General features: G+C 41.1%; 1 non-coding gene across 1 annotated transcript; it reads right to left on the reverse strand.

The window, feature by feature from the left end:
* Positions 1 to 3,884: 3,884 nt before the first annotated feature.
* On the reverse strand, positions 3,885 to 3,959 carry Trnas-cga. The gene has a single exon. It is a non-coding gene; the product is annotated as a tRNA-Ser (tRNA).
* Positions 3,960 to 8,178: the final 4,219 nt, after the last annotated feature.

An 8,178-nucleotide genomic window follows, 5' to 3' on the forward strand; every position in this document is an offset into this window, starting at 1 on the left:
TTGCAGCCTATCCCCGATGTTATTCAATCTGTATATTGAGTAAACAGTAAATGAAACAAAAGAAAAATTTGGGGTAGGATTTAAATCTATGGAGAAGAAATAAAAACTTTGAGGTTCGCCGATGACATTGTAAATCTGTCAGAGACAGCAAACGACCTGGAAGAGCAGTTGAACGGAATGGACAGTGTCTTGAAATGTGGATATAAGATGAACATCAACCAAAGCAAAACGAGGATAATGGAATGTAGTCCAATTAAGTCGGCCGATGCTGTGGGAATTAGATGAGGTAATGAGACATTTAAAGTAGTAGATGAGTGTTGCTATTTGGGGAGCAAAATAACTGATGATGGTCGAAGTAGAGAGGATATAAAATGTAGACTGGCAATGGCAAGGAAAGCGTTTCTGAAGAAAAGAAATTTGTTAACATCGAGTATAGATTTAAGTGTCATGAAGTATTTTCTGAAAATATTTGTACGGAGTGTAGCCATGTATGGAAGTGAAACATGGGCGATAAATAGTTTGGACAAGAAGAGAATAGAGGCTTTCGAAATGTGGTGCTACAGAAGAATGCTGAAGATTAGATGGGTAGATCACATAACTAATGAGGAGGTATTGAATAGAATTGGGGAGAAGAGAAATTGGTGGCGCAACTTGACTAGAAGAAGGAATCGGTTGGTAGGACATCTTCTGAGGCATCAAGGGATCATCAATTTAGTATTGGAGGGCAGCGTCGAGGGCAAAAATCGTAGAGGGAGACAAAGAGATGAATAAACTAAGCAGATTCAGAAGGATGTGGTTTGCAGTGGGTACTGGGAGGTGAAGAAACTTGCACAGGATAGTGGCTGGAGAGCTGCATCAAACCTGTCTCTGGACTGTACACCACAACAACAACTACAACAAACTCGGTGCGGCATTTGATGAAGGCGATGAGCAGGCTTCAGGGGTGCAAGGAAGGACGCGTGAAATATGATGAGCAGGTTGCCAACATGCTAAATGGTCCAGCATCTACGACCACAAAAAGCCGTTACACCATGACACCGAGTCAGAAGAGAGTGACCGAGAGTAAAGCACAAGATCATTACAAAACAGCCGAGGAACATAGTAGACACGGTGAGAAACTGATCGAACAGTGAGCATGCGGAGTAAATCCAAAACTGCGGGCACCTATATCTTTAAACGTGGGTATAACAGGATACAACACAAAATTTCGAATAGACGTGGTGGTTCTCTCGCATCTGTTATTTCTTTTAGTCTACATAACTGTATCTACGTTCTTTTCTCACCCGTGTAATTCAACTCATGGCATTCGTCATAACGGTGTAATTTGCTTACTTCGTACCACGTTGTTACTTGTCTGTACACTTTCCTACCTCGAACGTACTCCTTGTTGAACGCTGGTGTTCTTGTCCAAGGTGGGTGTCATCATCGTTATCCACATATTACTCTTCTTCTCAGTGTGATTAATTGGTGGTCATCCAGGGTCCATGGTTCTATGGCAGAAAAAAGCTGCTGTCCGCAACAAAAGAACCTACTCAAAGCGATCCCGCCACACACATCTAAGATGGACTTGTACCACTTTACTTGGGCTGTACCTTCACAATGTAATTTTCCCAGAGAACTAAAACACGACAAACACAGTGCCTCCACAGCAGTTGTCAAAAAAATGAAATCTCTCACTTTCTTTTACACATCAGTAGGGGCACAGCACTTTCTGCAGCCGGCATTTTTCTCATCACAGCCACAACGTACCTCTAAGTGAGCACCTTATGCTCTACTATCCCTCTTATTCATCAGCATTGTCTCCTGTAATTACTAAAGAATCCTATATGCTTCGCAGAGCACAGTGCCTCTGTAAGGTGCTCGTATCACGCAGCACCCTTCCCGCACTCTCAGGATAGATCACTCTTGCTCCTTCCTGAGTGCAACGCTTTTGTAAGTCATCCACAATTTCGTTAATCTACAAGAACCATAATCATTTATCATCTGATCAGAAACCGTCTGTAGCATATTCACTGACGACACACGCTTGTTACTACAAAGAAACAAATAGTCGTTACTGTTCTTGAATGCAGAGGTAAACAAATACTTAACCACCCTAATGCATGATGTAGAGATATTGACGTAACTACCCATCTAATTTCCATTACCCATTTACTCTATGAAAAACTTGTGTTCGAAATATGGTGCACAGCCCTAGACTTTTTGATCAGAAAGTCACTGACTCGGCAGCGTTTTGATACATCAGGTTTCACATCAGAAAAGATCTACAGTAAAGCTTGAAAAAGTTGTTACACAAAAACTGCTGTTTCTTTGATAAGTGGTGCACTTTCACTAACACCTCCTGTTCCACTAGCAGTTCGTTTTTGCACAATACTCGTGTTTAATAATGTTCAATTTTTCCTAGCTCACATATACATTTAACATTATTTTTCGCGCAAAATTTCAGCAACGAGAGGTCAGTACCTGGGAAAAACCATTCCTTTTTGTGATGCAGTCAGCGCCTCACCTTACACTTCGCATCGAATTAAGTTGTCCCTGAGCATACCATGTCCACAGCCTTGCGGCATTTTGAGGTGACCATGGCCACTTTTCAGTGAATAACGTCCATGTTTCTTTCGGAATTTCTTTGTATTTGAGTAACTACTCGTTTCCCAGTTTCTCCGTTATGTCGCTAAATAGGTCGAAAGTAGGAAGAAATTTACTTTGGCACTCCGTAGTGCTGAACATACATGGAACTTGCGTTTGATCATGTGGCTTCCCAGCCGTCATCCTCTTTCGAAGCACAGCCTGAAGCATTGCAGTACTTTTCAGGTCTGCTACACCTCGCTTACAAATTCGGTTGCGCCACAGTAGCTCAGCTCAGTGTTACATTGCTCGCTCGATCATATAAAATTTTAATTTAAGCATAGCTCTCGCTAGTTTGAACAACCCTGTCGGTGATTCTTTCGAAAATTTTGCTCACACTGTGCTCGTTCACGTCTGTTACCACTAACACACACTCATCTCCTAGCCGCTGCTCTTCCTGTGGTTTTCCATAACTATCTTTCCCGACCAGGTCTGAATGTATGCTATGGAGCTGCAGCTTCCTGTACTCGCAGATCTGGATTTGCTCTGCATGCTCACTGTTTGTTCAGTTTCTCGGCTGTTTTGTAATCCATCGGCAGTTGACTGAGTCCTCATTGCCATGTCTTTGAGGGTGAAAGGAGCCCGTCTGACATCTGTTCCCAGGAGGGCTAACCTCAAATGTGCCAGTTTAGGCCTGTCGGAAACTTCCCTCTTGATGGGACATGCTCACCTAGTACGTATTGGTGATACACTACAAAACAGTTACGCAGCTGCTCAGTACAAGTCATGGTCCACAGGGGTGACACTGGTAACCACAGACAAAGTGTACTGAGTAGGTGGACGTGAACGCAAGATGAAGCTACATATTGGAGGCAACACTCTAGATTTGAGGTGAGAGAGAGGCAGAGATGGCTGATGCTGCCGATGAACAGGATTGGCTCTCCCACAATAGGTTAATGTGCAGTGTTTATTGGCCTGAGACCAACATGTCCACTGTGAGAATACCCCAAGTACATTAGTGTTGCGAGATCAGTGTTGAGTCGAGTATTCCATACAGACAGGAGTATGCATTGGGCATCCTGAGCGAAAGGTTCTGCAGATTGTGTGTTGTGTGTGAGACACACTCATTCGATAACCACTTCTTTTTCATGATGCCTCATCTCTATTAACAATTGCATAATTAGTACTGTGAAATATGTACACCTTGAATTCATCGATTAACCAGCGTTATCATCTATAATGTTTTTGTTTCCAGAATGAGATTTTCACTCTGCAGCGGAGTGTGCGCTGATATGAAACTGCCTGGCAGATTAAAACTGTGTACCGGGCCGAGACTCGAACTCGGGACCTTTGCCTTTCGTGGGCAAGTGCTCTACCAACTGAGCTACCCGAGCACGACTCACGACCCGTCCTCACAGCTTCTGTAAAGTTTAGAAGGTTGGAGACGAGGTACTGGCAGAAGTAAAGCTGTGGGACGGGGCGTGAGTCGTACTAGGGTAGCTCAGTTGGTAGAGCACTTGCCCGCGAAAGGCAAAGGTCCCGAGTTAGAGTCTCTGTCCAGCACACAGTTTTAATCTGCCAGGAGTTTCAATGTTTTTGTTGTTTGTGTTATGGTTTGATTCCCAATTTCATTATGCACAAATTTTCATGTTATGTGCACCCATATAGATAACTTCCATCTATGTGTTTTTGGATTTCTCGTTTGTGCGTTCCAGTCTGAGTGTATTTATTTGTTCACTACGCTTTTTGATCCAATGTCATGTCGTAGAGTCCAGTCTATACTGAAGTTATTTTCAATACAGAACTAGAATCATTAACATGTCTTTTCATTAATTATTAATACAGTCAACCAGAAGTACTGATGATATTAATTAACTGGTCATTATATTGATATGCGAAGAGTATCTTGCGGTCTCTGTGGTCTCTTGTGGTCTCTGCCCATATTACTTGCATTTTTCAGTGTTTTGCTTCTCGGTTTTTGGAATTCAGTGGGAGATCATAAACTAAATAACCAGCACTACTATTTCACTGTCACTTCTTTTATAGTGATCCATTTATGTATTTTGGTCCATTTACTTAAATATTGATATTTTACAATTTCTTGTGTGTATGTGAACAGTGGCATGTGGCCAACAACTGTATATAGTGACAGAAGTTTTAATTGTTCAAGTGTTTAGTGAATTAATAAGACGTAGAAGTCAGACAGTGTTGATACTCTTACGGTATTTTCTTGTTATGCATTTCCTTGGATTTTTGTGAGTGGTTAGATTTCTCATGAATAGTATCTAATGATAGTAACCATTACTTTTGTTTTAGTGTTTGATGCGTTTTTTGTGCACCACAATTAGGCTATTCATGCTACTGAATACTTCATGGATGTACTTTGACCCATTTGTATAGTTGTGTACGCTAAATGAGGAACTAGGATCCCCTCCTCCATGTTGACAGTTTGTGTAAGAAGCAATGCTTAGAAGGACAACCTTGGGTCATTTGTTTTCGTGAGGCACAGTGGAATGACACGGGTAAGGCGATCCATTTCATGACTTTCAGGCACAACAGGCGCCCTAGCATAATGGCAGTGTTTATTCCACTCCCTTCTCTTCAGACCTGACTCACACTCTTGATGTTTTCAGTTGTTCTCCGATCACCTTAATGATAGCAGATTGTGGATATAAATGTTGTTGAGTTCCTGTATATGCCTGTATGCAAGTAAATTGAGTCCCCTCAACTCCGTTTGTCCTATTGTGTTTTACTTCCTGTAACTGAGCTACGTTCATTTATATTGTCTCGTATGTTTACTGATTATCGTAGTCTCTTTTCGATGGTAATTAGATGTGAATTCCCATTCTTGCATGCATGATAAATTCGTACTGTGTTCAATGTACCTTGCTTCTGCTGAAATGTACCCTATATTGCATAATATCATTTCACAATCATACCCATATGAACGCCCCAAAATGTTAATATGCTTGAGGCCTACATGTGTACCATGAATAGAGAAAAAGTCATGACTAGGGAACGATTAATGAACTTAAAATTAACGTGTCATCATGACTTCACTTTCTTTCTTCCCCATATGCCTGCAAAGAATGAATAAAATAAGTAATGGTTATTACTGCGCAGAATAATAATATTTTCTTTAATTATTGGCTCAGTTCCATAGCACTTTTGCGCAGTGTGACCTAAATGGCCAAGTGAAAGACAGTTTTTACAGCTGCCGTCATTGTATCAGTAATATCTGTGGTCAACAGCTGTGCTCGCCACTTAAACTCAGGCTTTAGTTTGCACTGAACAATGGATTCTCCTCTCAGACAATGCCCATTGTTTTCTGTCTACTGGTTGTTCTGCAGTAAACTGAAAATCGATGAATAGCGGCAGGAGCACAGGCTCTTCACGTGCTCTGATACAACGACACCTGGAGGCTATGACAGGGATTTCACTTTACTCAAGTTGTGAGTAGAACTCGCATTTTTTTTCTAAACATTTACTTTAGTTGTAAGTAGAATTGGGATTTTTTTCCCTAAACACTGTAATGTAGGTTTTTGTCTTTTCTTTCCCAGGTATAATCGGACTCGATCCCGATAAAACGCGTGTTACTGTGATTGTCTCTAAAAGAAATATGATGAATCATGTAGTAAATTTCAATCACGTTTTTCCATGAACAAATTTTTTTCTTGTTTTGAAGATATGTAGACTGGTGCGTATCTAGTGGAAATGTTACAGCGCTTACAGAAAACTTGAGAGCTTGTAGTGCCTCGAGAATTTCGACGTAAATTCTAGAGACCCTCCGCTTTCCACCGACTCGAACACCCGATATTTTCCGTACGAGCGTGAGAAACGGGACTGTGTCTACTGCGCCGCGATTATGTGTGTGTGCGCAAGTCTGGCGTGTATCGGGCGGTTGACTGGCGCGGGCAGGTATCCGCAGCACTCGCCTCAGAAGTTACACGCCCAGCACAAGGAGCAAGCGGGCCGTACTCCGTGACGGTGTTACGTCAGTCGTTATTGTAAACAGTTGAATTGTGTGAAAAGAAAAGAAAACACACTTACTTTTACTTACTCACTTACTTTCGTGAGCTCCGGAGGGTGGACTAGCTAGAACTTTGAAAGATTTATAGTACTGCATTAATGGTAAAGAATATGTAATAGTATCTGACGCACCGGAAATGGTTGAACTTACGAAAACTGTTATGTGTTGTGAAAATATAGTGGGGTTGAGTTCAAAGTATCGCGAGTGTACGGAGTTATTTTAAGAGTAGAGAAAATTCCTCGAAAACGGCATCTTATCTTCGGAGTAGAAGTGGGGCAGACCATGCAGCCGGCTATCCTGAAGAGAAGATCGGCAAAGCAACTTCGCGAAAGTTCAATAATCAAGGGGGAGTGTGAGTCTTGCACAACAACACCACACTGTTCCCTCTAATCACCGTAAACCGCCAGAAGCTTACTCCAAAAGTATTCGAGAACTCGCAGAACCTAAAAATGGAACGAATATACAAAGTTTCACATGCCATCTCCATAGTAGACGTCCACAACTGATCTGAAACTGTGATTTCGAAACTCCTACTAGTACAGCACCTCCTTCTTTCGCGAAATATCAAGTGCCTACAATAACTGTACCTAGTGACTCAAAAAACATTTTTGATCAAGTATGCATTATACACAGCCTCGCTTGAACACAAATAGTTTACTTTCAAAAACCCATAGCTAGCTGCGGTTCACAATTGCAATAATTAATGAAAATATTGAAATGAACAATTTTGGTATTATTTGTGATAGAACTAATCATATACTTCTGTCATCCAACGTCAATCATCATCACGGTTGGAAAAACACTAGTGACTTGCATACTGCTACAATTGCCCAAAAACCTTATGATACACACTTCAGATATTCCAAGAACTTTGATTGTCGATATACTGCAGTAAACAACATGTCCAGGACATAGTATTGATTTAAAATTAGGTAAATGATTGTGGGAGCTAGAATTTACATTAATTATACCTTAGTTAGCTAGTAATAATCGTACAAATTACATTTTTAAAATATCATCTGTAATAACGTTTGACAGACACAAGTTTTAATTCCTTCAAATAATGAAAGTAAATCAGATAAATACGGTGTAATTACAAAAAACAGACAATACATAACGAATACAAACCTAAAATAGAACTATGAGCGACAGCTGACAACATACTTAATACGTACGTCAAACAGCTATCCATAGTGGCGAAATAATACTGAGCATTTTATTGTTTGTTGTGTATTTTACTTGCGTGGTTTATGTCGTCATGGTTTCTCATGCCTACTGATAAAACGCTCGCGCGGCGCGAGTGCGCGCAAACACACACATACACACACAGACCTGAATGAGTTTTCATTGTCCACGATGCTTGGCCGGGTCTCTGCCGCAGCGCTGATATTTGCAAATCTTGGAAGGAAGGTTCGTCGACCTCGAGATCATTTTAGATAGAGCAGTAGCTCGACAGGGAAAGGAATGCCACTTCACCTGGAGATACTGCTGAGAGATATGGAGTTTAACTGAAATCATTGGCGAAACGGCTGGTACTGTAATGTGTAGAGTCCCGATTTTTATGGAATTACTTGTTATTTTCC

The sequence above is a fragment of the Schistocerca americana genome, chromosome 7 (assembly GCF_021461395.2).
Source record: "Schistocerca americana isolate TAMUIC-IGC-003095 chromosome 7, iqSchAmer2.1, whole genome shotgun sequence".
Taxonomy (NCBI): domain Eukaryota; kingdom Metazoa; phylum Arthropoda; class Insecta; order Orthoptera; family Acrididae; genus Schistocerca; species Schistocerca americana.